General features: G+C 54.8%; 1 protein-coding gene across 1 annotated transcript in view; it reads right to left on the reverse strand.

Annotated features, from left to right (window-relative positions):
- Nucleotides 1–15,940, reverse strand: part of CASZ1 (castor zinc finger 1) — a 145,201-nt gene extending 129,261 nt beyond the window's left edge. The window contains exon 1 of the mRNA XM_045063736.1: nt 15,798–15,940. The gene's annotated coding sequence lies outside the window, so the exon portion shown is untranslated. The remainder of the gene's footprint in view (nt 1–15,797) is intronic.
- Between the last annotated feature and the right edge of the window lie 306 nt (nt 15,941–16,246).

Below are 16,246 nucleotides of genomic sequence, written 5' to 3' on the forward strand. Positions count from 1 at the left end.
CTGGATCACCCTGGCCTTGGAGTGTGAACCTGTTAGACAGGCAGAGGCTCCACCAAAACCCTCCCCATCCTGTACGGGGCCACGCACGCCTCTGCCCTCCTGCCCAGGGAGACGCTGGTTCCAGCAACGGCCTTCAACCTGATGCTGACCTTCACCCCCACGAGCCGTACTTCCTCTTTATAAAGCGCCCTGGCAGCAAAGGGCCCATGACAACACTCCGCTCTCCATTTTTATATCTGAATATCGCAAAGCACTTAGCAAAGACTTTCATTTTCTCATTACCCCAAGGAGAGGAGGTCATTCGGGAAAATGGTACAAATATTCCCATTTGTCAAAAGCAAGGAGGAAGTGAGTTAAAAGGAAAATTCTACCACTTAACTGCGCCCGATCAGCCCAGGAGGGAACGCAAGGGTCTTCTCTGCCTCTCCATTCACCCAGTTTGCTTTTTCCGATGCAACTTCAGGAACCTCGTTACGGAAAAGATGGCTCAGGGCCAAAGCCAGGTTTCCATTTTGCTAAGAATCAATCACTCCCCGGTGACCCCAGCTCAGGAGACCCTCTTACTTCTCAACTAAAACCATATTCTCTCATGATTATAATTATGTAAAATGTATATTATACAAGCATAGACAGTCACCAAAGAGGGGAAAAAGACACCAGAAGATACTAAATGCTAAAAGGAGGTGATATTACAATAGTCAAATTACGAGTGAATGTTTTCCCTTTTTTTATTCTCAAAAACTATTTAAAATATGGTGATATTCTCCAAGCACATGGAGAAAAACATCAAAAAATCATCAGAATCAACATAAGCATCAGAATCGTATCAGCCTGCGTTCAAAGGCTGGCTCTCCTCTAGGCAGCTGGGTTATCTCAGGTGAACGACTTAGCCTCTCTGAGCCTTATTTCAGGACTGGTACAGCAGGGGTCGAGCCACCACCTGCCCTGTGTCCTTCAGTCCCACAGAACGTCACGGTCCAGCATCTGACACCTGGTTGGCACTCAGAAAATGTCTATTTCTTTCCCCTTTTAATAAACTGAAAAGGTAAAATCACCTCCGCTTGCTTGCTGCCCCTTGGGGACAAAAGCAAGAGGCTTCACCCGCATCCTCTCCACCTTCCTCCTACATCCTTCACCCCTTCTCCTGGCTCCCGGCACTCCCCCAGCAAGTCCCCAACACAGCCCTCAGGCTGCTGGTCCCAGTTCTCCTGGGACCCTCCTGGGACTCACCTGGAGGGCTTGCAGGGCAGGGGGTCTCGGGGACGACGACACGAGCCCTGCTCTGACCTCCTCCACCAGGTCAGGCCCAGGCGAGCCCCTCCAGGGAGTAAACTGGCCTCGCGGAAGGACTCACTCGGCAGACACACTGGGCGATCCCCAGGTTTGCACCTTCCTGGCAGCCGCCGTCCAGGAACAGGTGCCAGGCTGCAAAGGCCACCTGCTCCTGGGGGAGGGCAAGGGCCATGCTCCCGACCGCAGAGGGGAGGCCAAGGTGAATCAAGATGGTGCCAGCGTCTGGGAGCCCACACCTCCCTGAATCAGGCAGGCCAGGCCAGCCCAGGGGCTGCCACTTTGGGGGGGGTCTGTGAACTCAGCCCTGCGTGTGGCAAGCCTTCTCCCTGCTCCCCTCCAGTGCTCTGTACTGGGCCGACTCGTTCATATTCATGTTCACTCTGCTGGTTAGGCAAGTATGCTTCGGCAGAATTCTGGTGGCCATGGCCTCCGGGCTGGGGTGCCAAGGCTCCAGCCTGGCCCGGGGCGTCCTGGAAGCTGAATACAGCAACAGGCCTGAGTCCTCCACCTTCCCGCTTTCCTGATAACAGACGGGGAGGGAGGAGTCATCATAGTGATGGCCGCCCTCATGGCTACCCCTAGTTCAAGGCGCCAGGCCTCTCGCCAAGGGCCTCACCAGCATTATTTTATTTAATCCCAGCAGCAACCGAATGCTGGAGGCACTATGATCGCTCTCCTTTTACAAGGAAGGAAACTGAGCCTTGCAAGGGTTAGGGACGTGCCTAAAGTCACAGTACTAATAAAGAAGGAACTAGGAATTTTAACGTTGCATTCAATGATCCCACAGTGCCTCAGCAAGGGGGCCATTCTCCCACACTCCACGGGACCTCTTCCAGAAAGGGACCTCCTGAGAGGCATCCGCAGCTCCTGGGGGACACAGGACCCACCCCGCAAATCAGGCTGTGATCCTGCCAAAATGAGTGCTTCTCCTTGCCTCTTGCCCCCGAGGAAGAAGAGGTACTGCACATCCCCACCGAGAGAGGAGGAGGGTCGAGTGAATGAGCTACGGCTTTAGAAACATACAGATCTTAAACCTGTAAGGTGGCTATGTCCGTCCCTGGCTCTCTTGGGCATGTGGAAGTGGGGAGGTCTAGGGACATGGGACCATCACAAGGGCCAAGTACAAGTAAATGTTTGTTGACCAACTTACTAGTGTGCGCGTGGCGGAGAGGGGAAATACGGTGGGGGCTGCGGGGGAAGAACAGGGCCACGGTACATCCAAACCATCGAAACTGTGTACCTTCTTTGCAGACCAGGTGTGACACCAGCTCAAGATGAGGCCCCTTTTCTTTTAAAATTCAAATAGGTCTGTCATGGAGGTTGGACGTGGGGACCCCCGGACAAGGCTCCCCCGTGGCCAGGATCGGGTCCCGTGGAAGCCTGTGGAGCCTAGCAGGGTGGGGGCCTGGTGGGCCACCCGGGGCAGACAGTCTCCAATCGTGCTGAGCACAGCACATCGCTTCATTCAGGAACCCAGAGTAAAACGTACAGCTGGGTCTCGAGTTGATTCAGCCTTTAACTCATTCGGGATCACTGGCGGAGCCACCGAGGCGACAGGGAGGGGGTGAGGCCATCCCTGGGGAAGTGGGCAGGTTGGGGCCGAACCCCTGCTGATAATGTGGATATGTACAAAAGGAAACAGTGATTTTTTTTTTCCCCCAAAATCCTCTAAAAAACCTGACGAGCCTTGGGGGTTTAGGGAGGGACGAGTGAATTAGCGTTTGGTGGAGGGCAGGGGTGGGGGAGCTTGTTTTCTACCCACTGCCAAATTCTCATTTACTGTCAGCTCCAATCCATTCAGAACTCACTGACTCAATTGCCTTTTCACGGGGAAAGGAGCCTACACAATACAGGGGACTTTTCAGTTCCATATTAGCACACAGGGCACTGGGCAATGTCCAGGAATAAACACACACGTCCCTCCCAGAGGCCACGGCCCCCACCCTCAGCCCCAAACAATCCAACCAACCCCGCCTGGGCCACATCTGCTCTCCCCTATTTTAATACTTTGGGTGGTTGTTTTATTTATTTATTTTTAAATGTATTTTGGCCAGTGGAGAAGTGTGTGTGTGTGTGTGTGTGTGTGTGCACGCGCGCACGTGTGCGTGTGTGTGTGTCTGTGTGTCTGTGTGTACACACACGCATGGGCACAATTTTCTGTGTGCTGGGAAAAGTAGGGGTCTCACAAGTAGAAAGGCTTACGAGAGTTAATTCTAGGGCAGTTCCAACTCTTCTTTTTGCCCAGAAAAAGAAGGGATGGGGAGAGATGGAAAGAGATCCAACTTAGGCTCCCAGAAGGTAGGGATTTTGGCCGGGGCGGGCGGTGGGGGGTCGGGGGGTGGAGGGGTGTATGGGGGGGTAGGCTCCATTTAACCTAATTCTGGAAAGTGTTGATTGTAGAGAAATTAGCATGTGGCCTGGGAATGTCCCTAAGAACTTGGCAGCTGCAAAAGCTCTCCAATAATCACATTAAAATAATATCAACAGTAATAATATAATTATTATAAAAACCGGGGTCCCAGTTTTCCAAGTGTTCACGATGAGCCCAGCGCTCTACTAAGTGCTCTCACCCATCGGCTCAGGCAATGACCCCAAAGACCCACCGAGCAGATGCGGTGTCCTGGTAGCCTGCGTCCACACAATCAGACAGTTACGACCCCCGCCCCAAGTCAAAAAGACAGCGAGCGAGAAAAGAATTTAAATCCCATTCTGCCAACCGTAGCCCCCACCATCTTGCCCTGTCCTGGGAGAGAGGAAACCTGTAGGGGATTCTAGAGAAGAGGAGGGCCCAGCACCACAAAGGTCTTGGCTGCAGGCTGGGAGCCCAACCCCTGCCTCCATCACTGTCCTCTGGGGGCTCCTGCATCCCTTTAGCCTAGGCCCACTGGAGGGAAGCTCCCACCCCTCTCATACCCCCCTTGTCCAACAGAACTTGCCAGTGATGCTGGAAATGCTCCTTATCTGTGCGGCCCAACATAGTAGCCACGAGTGGCCGTGGAGTACTTGACATGGGGCTAGTTCACAGAAGAACTGAATTTTTCACTTCAGTTCGTTTCAATTGCCACGTGGGCTAGGGGCCGCCGGACTGGCCCGTCCAGATCCAGAATCCCCCCAGCTGCCCCTTTCGCTCCCAGCCAAGAGCGATGTGGGAAATAAACTTAAAAGCGTCAAAAGACAGAAGTGGGGCCCACTTGCAAGGTCCCTGCTCAGACACCAAGCCTCTCCTCCATCCTGGGAGAGCCCTCCAAAAATCACAGGTCTGCCTCCAACTTCTCTCTCTCCTTCCCTCGCTCGCTCGCTCCCATCTTTCTTTTTACTTTTCTTCTCTTTCTTCTTCTCTTCCCCTTCCTCTCCTTCCATCCTTCCTTCTCTCCGTCCATTTCTTCTTCCTTCTTCCTTTCCTTTCTTCCTATCTTTCTTTACTCCCTCCCTTCTGTCCTTTCTTTCTTAGCAAAAAAAAAAAAAAAAAAAAAAAAAAAAGCATCAGTTTAATTAGATAAATCCTCTGAGCACGTGGCCTGGAGTTCGTCATGGAAATTAACCTGCTCCCAGATCGCAGATAGTGAAACAAGAACCGGGGTGTTTTGGCATAGCACAGTGAAATGGGAGAGGCTGGTGGCGATTCACACACCTCATCTTCTGTAAGTGCCCCTCGCCCCTCCAGTGCCCCCTGCTTCGCAGCCCCCAGGTCCTTGGCTCCCTAGGTCACACTACCTCCAAGCCACCTCTGCTTCTTCTCCCGGCCCCTCCCTCCCCATCTCCTCAGGCCCCGGGCTGTTCCCCATGGCAGGACCACCCAAGGGCAGCGGGGGAAAGCCTGGGCTCCATCCCCACCATGCCTGTTTCCCTCCAGCTCTGCCCTCTGTCTGAGCACTGAGCTTAGCGTTCAGTGCGAGATAGTCCAGGGATCAGCTCGGGCTCAAAGCCCGCTGCTCCTCGAATTTTGACCCCGCAGTCCCCGCTGTGTGCTGCTCCCCAGGCTAAGTGAATTCCAGAAATAATGGAATTATTTCTCCAAGTCAAACCTCAGTGAATGGGGGCGATGACTACTGTCCTTTTCTCTTTTCCAGCCCCATTTTACAGATGCAGGAACAAAGGATTAGAGAAATTAATCTGCCTAAGCAAGAGAAACATGGTTCGCATTGGGTCCAGCCTGACTCCAAAAGAAGGCTCTCTACCCCTCTGCTGTCCATGTCGTCTTCCATGTCATCTCCGCCACAGCAGCCCACATGCGCTGGCATCCAGGGCCCGCCAGCTCTTTGCATGAAACTCGCGGGCCCCCAGCACCTTATAGCCATTCCCAGGGGCTTCCTCCACCAGCCCCCTTGCCTCCCGTCCCCAAAAGCTCCTGTGATGAGCCTCCCTGCCTCCCCAGCTCCAGAAACATCTTTTCTGGCCACATGGAGGACAAGAAACCAATGACCCCTCTCCCATTTGGGGTGGGAAGCCAAAGGTGGGCACAATCTCGCTTCTCGACACCTTCTGACTCGTCGCCAAAACCACCAGGAGGCCTCAGGGTAGCCCCAAAAGAGAAAATGCAAACTCAGAATTTCTAACGAACACCATGGCACCCCACACCTTCGGGAGTCCCAGCCCCCAGATATAGAGAGTGGGTTCTCCCTTCTCTCTCGCCCACAGCACGCCCTGGTGGGCAGCAGGTGTGTCCACACTCCCTCCCATGCGAGTCTGAATCACACACAGGGGCCAGGCCAGTTCTGAATACTTCGCAAGTCTCAGCTCATCAGATCCTCACATCAACCCCACAAGGCTGGCAGTGTTATCCCCATTTTACAGATGAGAACACTGAGGCACAGGCTAGTTAAATAACTGATGTAAGGACATGACTTTGATCCCCAGGTAATTAGGTTCAGAATGCATGATCTATAAAGATACACAGCTCTTCAAGGGATTCCCTCATCCTGCCTGAAAAGCAGCTATCCACCCTGCCCCCCAACTCAGCCCCAAGCTCCCGAGGATGAGAACCAAAAAACACAACCTGATACAAACATGCAGCCCCAGCACCGCACACACCATGTCCAGGCCCCTGGCTTTCTGGAATCCCTGATACCCTACTACATAAAACGGATTCATCTGATGCTGGGGGCACCCTGCGCTTGACGGGACCGTGATCAATTCTCCATCACATTTCACGGTTTCAGCGAATGTTCACAGCTACGAGGCCAGCTGACCGGCAGAGCGACCCTATCAGGGAAATTGGGTCGGAGGCCATTTGATAAGAGAGGAAACCGAGGCCCAGAGAGGTCAAATGACTCGCCCAAGACCACACAGTGATTTACTGCAGAGCCAGACTGGGAATGCGGTCCCCTGACCCCTACAACTAGGCCTCAGTAGGGCTCCGGACCACCCAGGTCCCACCCCGTCCCCTCATGCCAGACCAGGGATGCTGGGCTCGGCCCATGGTCCCCCGAGGGATCAGATTTCCCTGAAATTCCCAAAGGAGCCTCTGGGACTAGTGGGCCCGGAAATGGCCCTCACATAGCGAGTGAGCTGCACAGCTGAGCTCCCCAGGGCTGAGGGGGGCAGGCGGAGCTGGAGACACTGGAGCGGCCCCCGTGGGTACTCTGCCAGCAATTAGTGCCGGGGAAGGGTGCCAGCCTGGCAGAGCTGATTCCCCCACCCCGCCTTCCCATCACACACATACACACACACATACGCACGCTCACACATGCACATGCACACACGCGCTTACCCACCCCGAGACCAGCAGAGAAGCCGTGCGCCTTCCTTTCGGTAAATCTCGTCAGCGAGCACACGCAGGGCATGCAATTTGGTCATTACTGCTTTTAAACAACAGAAAAGCAGAATCCACCCGCCATTAACCCGTCCTGCTCTCCCTCCGGGTTTCACACCAGCTCAGTCACCAGCCTTCATCTCCAACTCCCACGCACCCCCTTTTGCATGCTCCCCAGAAGTTGCTTTCCAAACGAAACACAGAGTTAAAACACACACTCTCACACACACACGCGCGCGCGCACACACATACACACAACCTGCCTACTGTAAGTCAAACCTGAATTTTATCTCTTGCCTGCTCTGTCCCCAGAGAAAATCATCCAAGGTTTGGACATGACCTTGGCTAAGACCCTTCCTCAGATAACCCTAGAAATCCTATAGTATGCCTGCCAGATGAGGGGGGAGGCTGCCTTTGTCCCGGAGAGGGGAATCTACCTGAGCAGGTGTGGGTTCTTCAGGCGGGACTCTGAGTGCTGGCCCCAGTCCACTTGCAGGAGACCCTGGATCACAGTTGACGTGGCTCTACTCCCCCAGTATGGAGGTAGGCAGGGGTGTGAATGGGCTCCTCACTTCCTTACCACACCCCCCAAAAACAGTCCTGGAGAATTGGAAAGAAGCCCACCAGAGCCAGGGACCCTAGAGGGTCCTTAGCTGGGTTTATAAGACCTGTGAAACCCCTCAAACAATAAGCAGTATTTATGCTTAGGAGATCTTGTTTTATGAAGAGGATTCTCAGAGGGGGCACATGAACTCAAAAGAGGAAGAAGCAGAGACACCCTCCCAGACCACTAGCACGGTGGGCTCAGCAGTGTTGCATGCCCCCACTGTTCCTCTCCAGTGGCCCTGACCAGCTGCCTCTCTGGCCCCCGGGGGCTTCCTCCTCGCCTGGCCGGGAAGCCGATCATCAGGAGCGCTGGCCCCGGGAGCTGTGCCAAGCCCCTGTGCCAAGGCCCACTCACCCTCCTGCCAGTGTGCCAGGACAGCCGCAGGCCTGACAGAGGACAGGCACGGCAGAGCCCACCAGCGGGGAGGAGAGAGGAAGCCAGCGGCTGTCTTGGAAAACCTCGAAGATCCTCTAAGCCACCTAGTGTCCAGATCTGAGCTCTGGCCGCGGCTCTGTCCCTCCCGCTTAACAGGGCGGACAATGCAGGGGAGCCCAAGGGAGCAGGACAAGCCACCCTGCCTCCTCTTCCAGGGACCTGAGGCCAGGGCGCCAGGGGCTGAGCCTGCGGGGGAGACAGGGCCCGGGAAAGAGGAACGGCCCCGTGCCCCTGCTCCCTACCCCAACCCAAGGCAGGGCAGACCCAGTGCCGATGATAGCCTCAGCCCTGCTCCTCGCCTCAGCGAGTCACCCTCTCCTGGAGATCCCCAGTGTCCTCTCAGACAACGGGCTGGCGGGGCTCCTGTGGGTTCCCCCCACCCCAGCCTCCAGGCCTCCCACAGAAACTCCCAAACGCTGGGCCCACCACTCCCCCAGGACTGCTTGCCCCCCCTCCTCTGCTCTCTCTTTTCTGTGTCCTCAAGACTCCTCTCACCTTGAGAAGTGTTAGGATTACCCAGCATTTACACTGCACGCTCTTCTTTATTCCTTAAGGCTTATTAAGAATGATAATGAGTTCCAAAGGAGCCACACGTCTCTCTCTCTCTCTCTCTCTCTCTCCCTCTCTCTTCTCTATCCCTCCCTCCCCTCCCCCCTTTGCTCTCTTTCTCTACATGTCTTTTCCACCAAAGACACACAGGACAAATCCAGACCAAAAGGAAAAAAAATTCCGACAATATGGACCAAGGGCACTTGAGGATTGATATTCCATAAATCCCTTTCTCTTCTTCCCTCTCCCTAGTTGTTCTCAATTATTGAGATTAAACACACACACACACACACACACACAACCCTCCCCCTTCCACTCCTCACCCTCCAGGCCACCCCTCACTCTGCTGGACTTTGAGCTGGGGGAACTGGAGAAGGGCCCGGCTTGCCTGCACAACCTCGTTAATGTCCGGCTCTTAAACGGTTGATTAATTTCTGCAGAATTTATGACAGGCTTCAGCTCCCCCCCCGCCCCCCCCCGCCCCAGCCCACAGCAACTTAACTTGGTGAACTTGACTGCGGCGGGATTGGGGGACAGAGCTGGGATGCCCCCCCCACCCCCGCCAGTGGCTTCCTGCAGCCGGAACCACAGGCAGCCCAGTGCCAGACAGAAGACACACAGAATGCCAAAGGCCAGGCGGGAGACAGACCCGCACAAGGAACGGCATGGCACCCACGGGGTAGGGGTGGGGGAGCGGTCCCCGGGCACCCAGAAGCCACGGCTAACTTCTGGCCCTGTGCGACTTTCTAATTTCAAAACAGGGAAGCCGTTAGAATATGGGACAACGAGGAAAGGAACCGGAGAGGCTGAAAATGATGTCCAAGTTCGCGCCCACCGAGCCACACCACACATCCCAGCAGAGGGACCGGCCTTATCGGTCTGCCGGGCTGCCCTTCAGAGAAGGGGAAGAACAGATCCTAATGAAATTACAGTTTTTAAAATGTCTATAAATTAAATCTCTCCCCCCACCCGGATCGCGCTCGCTCTCTCTCTCTCTCTGCATCTCCCGGTGAGCTCCCTCCTTTACAAGGCTTGTTTGCCTCTCTTCGGTTCCCTCTGCTCTTGTCTGCTTTTCTGATATAGACATCAAGAGGTTACGGGCTCAATTACAGCTCCGTTTGAGTCTCAGCACCAGACTCGCCTGGCCTTCTCTTCTGCTCTTCAGAAACCAGATACCAAAGAAATCTCTCTTCTGCTTTATATTTTTATTTTTAATGCCAAAAGCCTCAAGATTCATTCAGTTGAGTCACGGCCTTTTTTAACTTACTTCAAATGGTGGGGGGGGGTGTCCTTTTTAATTGTGTCTGAGTATAAATATCATGAAAATGCTTTTCTCTGTATCTCGTTCCCCTTTCTTAAGGACACACACAAAACCTTAGCGATACGTGGAATTTCAAAAGGGGGTAGGGGGACACAGTACAAGTATGCTTAATTAATGCACGTCTGTGCGGGGGGGGGGCAGGAAAGAGAGCTGCTGGAGAGTATCAGTTGGACATCTAGTGTATTTCTAAAGTTAAGGAGTGACATCATAAGACTTCTTATTAGCAAAAAAGCCTATTTGAAAAGGATGGAATATACATGGTGATTTTTTTTTTTTAAAGGAAAACATTTCTTCTGCCTTCCATAACACTGTCTCTTGATAACAGGAGATAGGCCGTCTATATGTTACATCCTCAAAAAGCCACCCCCTCCCCAAAAAGTGAAAAAAAATCCAAGTCACAGTCAATCATCATCGTGGATTCCTGAGAAGGAGAAAGGAGTTTCGAATTATGGGTCTAAGGGGAAAAAACAAAAAACCCCTCCACTATAATTCTGGAAATATGAACCAGAGGGGATTCCAAAAAGTACTTTTCCAGGAAAAAACACTTGAGACAAAGGCTGGAGAAAGCTGAAGCTCAAGGTGAATCAAAAAAGGAAAACTTTGTCTTTCCAATTAACTAGACTGGGAAAAAGAAAGGGGGGGCACACATTAATACCAACTCATTAATTCTTTCCTGTAAACAATTTAATTAAATTCTGCTAAATACAGGAGAAATACTCATTTTGGAGGGCTTCCCCCCCCACCTCAAAAGCAAATTCCTGCAGGTTACTCCCCACCATGCCAACACTTCCCCTGCTGTACAACCTTCAAATGGATTTCCAGCCCAGGCGTGGACTCTACACGGCTCGCGGCTCTGCCAGAATGACAGCCTCATATGTCTGAAAGCTGACACTTCAGCTTTTAAAAGAAATGGGGGAAAATAAGCTGTTGACTTCTTGGTTAAAGTATTTTCTTGTTCTAACTCATGTTCTTATGTCACTGGGCTAAAAAAAAAGAGAGAGAGAGAGAGAGAGAGAGAGAAGAGAGAGATATGACTTTCCTTGAATGATCTGTTTAACCTAAGCCAGAGGAAAAAAAAGAAAGTCATTAATTACTTATGTGAGCTATTGCTTCAGAAAGACAATAAACCTGCCCGGTCGCCATGGATATGACATATTTGCTCTGAAAACAACACAATAATTAGCAAAGGGGAAAGATACAAGGAGAATATGCAAACTCCTGAGTTTAAAGCCACAGTGCTCTTTTCTCCCGTAAGCCTGTTCTGTTTGCAATCCAAATCAAACAAATTTTTAAAATATAGCGAAGGGGGAAAGAGCAGCAACGGCTCCTCTCTCCTCTGAGCTGAGAAGCAACAACCACGCCACCCCCTTCTAAAATATAATAATGTAAAAGAGAACCAGGATGGCATGGGGGGGGGTGTCAAGTATTGACTCTTTTATTTCCTATAGCAGGGGTGGAGTCTGAGGTTTGTTTTTGCTTCTTTCTTCTTCTTTTTTTTTTTTTTTAAGTGTGCTCTTATTCAGCTTTGGACCTTCTGGCCAGATATAAATTTATTTATGAAAGCCAAATGCCCTGTGTGTGCCTCACCCCTCCCCAAACTAAATGGAAATGCGAAGGGGTGGAGGTGGGGGGGACTGTTCTTGAAAAAGCAAAACAGTATACTCAGAAAGCATCAGCTCCAGAGAGGGACATCCACTCCCCCCACCTCCAAGAAAATGGAACCCGGGCCTTACTTTAAAATTAAAAATGCATTAAATGGTTTTACCTACAACTTAGTCCCAGAGGATCATTAGGAAATGCAATCGCTTTGTATCATATCTGTCAGCGTGATAAATACTGAGTTCAGAGTAGGTTTGCAATTTTTCAGAGTGTCACAGACCAAGATAATTTTTTTTTTTTTTCTGCCTTACTTTCTTAATTCACTGCACCCACCCTCTCAAAGTCAGGAGTCGACCAAAAAATACCTGAGAAGAACACAGGAGAAGAAAAGGAGAAAAAGTTGATATGCTTTTATACACAGGACAGAGGTTACTGATCTTCCTCCTACCCCAAAAGTGGGGAAATCAGGACTGTCAAATATTTGGATATTTAAAAAATTTTTTAAAGTACTCCATTAAGTTTGAGTAGAAACTTTCCCCCTCTTCCCAGAGGCTAATTTTCCAAAAACAGATGGTCAGGATCTAAAAGAGAAGCAAATATACCTCAACCCCCACAGGCAGAGAAATCTAACTTTGAACTTCCTTTTAAATTAAAAAAAAAAAGGGGGGGGGAGCAGATAAACTATTAATAAGTATGAAAAATTAGCTGAGCTACAAGTTTTGTTTTTCTTATTTAAAAAATTCTTTCAACACAAGGGGAGCAGATACAAAGGAGAGGTTCACATTCGACTGACTTCCTATTTTTTTTTTTTAAACAATAGTTGGGTTTTTTTTTGTTGTTTTAGATTGAACTCTTTGATCTTGAAAGAATTTTGCTCTTATACGATGGGGAAGATGGGGGTGAAATGATCTGTTTTAAATGATGATGCAACTTCGGGATCAAAGCCTTCGCTCTCTTCTAGCCATAATAAGCTGTACTTGCCACAAAGCGCGAGCCTCCCGGCTCCTCTCCTTCGTAAGAAGGAAATAAAATGCACGGAGACTCAGGGAAAGACGTGAAGTCTCTGCAAGGTGCAAAGTCTAAAAAAACAAAAATCAAAAAGACAGAAAGAGAGAGAGGCACTGCCCCTTTAAACGTTTTAGTGCATATGGAGTTTGATTTCTGAAAGAGATCAGTTTAACATCTCCATAGAAACCAGCAACAGATTATCATCAACAGAATAAATAACTAGTCTAATAAATTAAACAGGAGGCATAAGATCGCTGGAAACCTGATTACTGAAGTTCAACAATATTCCCCATAAACTCTCGTTAACCGCCTCTAAGGTGGCTAACAAGATGGGGGTGGGGGGGGGGGCTATCTCTCCAGCTCGCGGGATCCCCGGAGAGGCGGTGGCCGCCGCACGGGGAGGGAAAAGTTCCCCATCCTGCCCTGCAGAGGGTCTGAGAGCTCGAGTGAGGGGCACACCGTACAGCCGAAGTTTGGCAAGTGGGAAAGCGGCTGGCGTCGGGGGAGCTGGCGCGAGTCGCGGGAGATCGCGCGGGACGCGACGCCCGCTCGGGACGCACCTCCTGGCCGCCACCAAGGCGCAAACCCGGAGCTTTGCGCTCGGGCGCCGAACAGCCCAGCGCCCCCTCTGGGCACGTGGAGCGCAGCCCGGGCGCAGCCCCCGGGGACCAACTACCCCCCTCACCACGCCCGGCGCAGCTGCTCCTGCTCAGCCCGGACAGCTCCCTTTAGGACGGCGATGTGTGTGGGGTGTGTGTGCGTGTGGGTGTGCGCGCGCGCGCACGCGCGCGTGTGTTGTGCGTGTGTGTGTGTGTGTGTGTGTGTGTACGCGCGCGCGCCGTGGGGTGGGCGGGGGGGGGGCGCCAGTTTACCCGGCGATCTGTTTCCCCGTCCCCCTCGCGCGCTCTTATCGAGCGCCTGTACCAGCTCCGAGACGTCCTAAATTTACCAACTTTGCTTCACGATTACCCTTGGCCTTTTCCCCCCTCGCCGCCCCCATCTCTTTGAGTGTACCGGGTGTTGGCGGGACGACCACAGGCTCTGGGGGGTCGTGCCCCCAGACTCCGCTGAGACAGCGACGCATAATTCCCCCCCCCCGTCGCCCCTTGATCCAGCTGGGTTTGGGGGAGCTCCGGGCTTGATGGAGGGGTGTTCTCGCTGCTTCCCTGGTGGACAAATGATACGCACCCGCACACGCACCCGCACCCTCCCCAGCGGGACTGGAAGGAGGTCCTCGCCGCACCCAGGGCCCGCTTCCCAAGCTGAGGCTGGGTCCGGAAGAACTTGGGTAGAGGGAGAAGCGGCCCCCTGCCTCCCTCGGCACTCTTCTCCTCCCCCAACTTCGGACCTGGGTCGGGGACGACTTGGAAGAAGAATCTGCACCCACCCCCTAGAGAAAAATCTATTATTATTATCTTAATCTACGCCCCCGAAGTGTCCCTCCCGCCGTGATTGACGGCGCATACACCTGTTCCCCTCGCCGAGAAGCTCCCAGCGCTGGGGACAGACGTTCGCCCAAATGCTCCGCCGCAGCGACCCAGCGCCCGCTCGCCGCCCTCGCCGGTCAGCCCCCGCCCGCCGCCCCAGCGCGCCCCTGCCCGCACCTTGCCACCCCGGCAGCCGCCCCCTCCCCTCCCAGGCCCGGCTCCCCAGTCCGCCCGCTCCCGGCCGCGCTGGCTTCGGGAAGAGAGAAAGAACAGAAAGCAAAACTTCCTGGCGGCCGACGGCCATCAGCTGCACATTCTGCAAATGCCACCGAGTAAAAATAAACCGGCCGCCGCTCCGCCCGGCCGGCTCACCCCGGGCGCACGACTCGGCCCCCTGCCCCGGGAGCTCCCTGACTGTCGTCGGTCCGACCCGGTCCCCCATTCCGGCGCGCCCCCTGGAGCCCCGCTTCGCGACGCTCCTCCGCCAGACACCACGCGCTCCTCTGCCCTGAAGGTCGACCCCAAGTGACCGAGTGGTCCGTCCAGCCCTCTTCCCTTCGGTGCCCCCCTGCTCCCCCACGAGCTGCTCTTCTCTCTGTCCTCCCCCTCGTGCCTATTTCAGCCGCGCGTCCCTGGATTCACGGATTCCTCTCCGCAACTGCTAAGCCCCGGGGTCACCCTCAGCCCACCCTGGGGCACAGCCCGCCAGACCCTCTCCCACCTCGGCTGAGGCCCCTGGGAGCGCACCGCTCTACCCGCCTGCCGGCCCGCCAGCCCAAAGTCCCACATCCCCGGGCGCAACTTCTCTCCCAGCGCACACAACAACCGCGGCAACTCCCCCGAACTTTTCCCCGGACCCAGGCGGGCTCTGGCGGACAGCCGCATGGCCGTGAGCCGGTGCCCCGGCTCCCTGTGTCCAGCACTGCCAGCCCTGCGCCCCGGGAAGCCTGGGGTGGGGGTGGGGGGAGTGAGGAGCGCCACTTGCCGCGCCCGGAGCAGCGCACTTGAGACAAACTTCCCAGGCACGAATGAAAAAGGGGGCGCCGCTCCCCCCAGCCAAGCAACCCTTCGCCTTCGTTTTCCCACCCGGAGGCACCCCTTGGCACCCCGCGCCTAAGTGAACACTGCCTACCTCTGCCGGTGGCACCTACACCCTGGTATGGGGGCACAAGAGTCGGCTGGAGGGGTTCCCCACCCACCCCTTCCCCTGGGCAAAGTCTTGCAAAGTCACCCCAGGCACCCCTCACGCCTGCCTCCTTCTCTGCCCTGACGGGCGCTCGAACCCCTGCAGCCGGGGGTGGGGGTGGGGGGGCGTAGGGGGAAGGAGTGATTACCCGGTATTGGCGAGCACCTGCCCCCCCCCCCAGCCTGCAGCGCGGGGGGCGCCCCCACCCTATTCGCAAAGTCCTGCACTCGCGCCTGGCACCTCCCCCTCTTCTCCCCTACCCCGCCGCCCCCTCAGCTGGAGTAAGTGACCCCCAGGAGCAGCAGCCCTCCCCTCTACCCGAGCCGCGCGCTGGGCATTCCCCTGGCCGCGGCGGGCGACGCGCCGCCCCGCGCCCGGATGCCAGCCCTCCGTGCCCCCTGCCTCCCGCATTGCCGGAGTTGGGTGGCAGCCGCCGCGCGCAGGCAGGCTGGCTGGCTGGCTCTCTCGCTCGCTCGCTCGCCCGCTCCCGGCTGCAAGCGGCAGCCCCGGGGCTGGGGGGCTGCACCGGGACAGGGGGCGAGGCGGGGAAGCACCTCGGGAGGCCCCGGGAGCTGAGGGGCGTGGGGGGGCCGCGGCGGAGAGAGCGCCGAGTCTCTTACCTGCACTTGGGGCGGCTTTGGGTGACTTTCCAAGTCCGGGGGAAAAATGTGTGTGTGTTTGGGATGGAGCGCCGCGGGCGCGCATGCGCTGCCCAAAGTTGCCGGATCCCGGATTTTTCGCTCCCAGTCTCCGCTCTCGCCCGCTGTGATTATGGAATTCTCCGCGGCCGAGCGGGCGAGTGGGTGGCATGCAAAACCCGGGCCGGATCGCTGGGCCGGGCTCCGCTCCACCCTCACACCCCCAGACCTTCCCCTCCCGGTTTCTTCCCACCCACCGCCCGGGCTGAGCCCTGCTGGTGCGCGCAGCGAGCGAGACGCGGCCTGCGGAGGAGGATCTGAGCGCAGGGCTCCCTTTTGCGGCTGGAGAAGCTCTCCGCACCCCCCCCCCCAAGTTGAGAGGAGCTGGGGACAAGAGAGAAGGGGCAGAGTGGGTTACTTTTCACCTGTTC

Source organism: Mustela putorius, unplaced genomic scaffold, assembly GCF_011764305.1.
Source record: "Mustela putorius furo isolate JIRA1106 unplaced genomic scaffold, ASM1176430v1.1 tig00003853_pilon_pilon_pilon, whole genome shotgun sequence".
Taxonomy (NCBI): domain Eukaryota; kingdom Metazoa; phylum Chordata; class Mammalia; order Carnivora; family Mustelidae; genus Mustela; species Mustela putorius.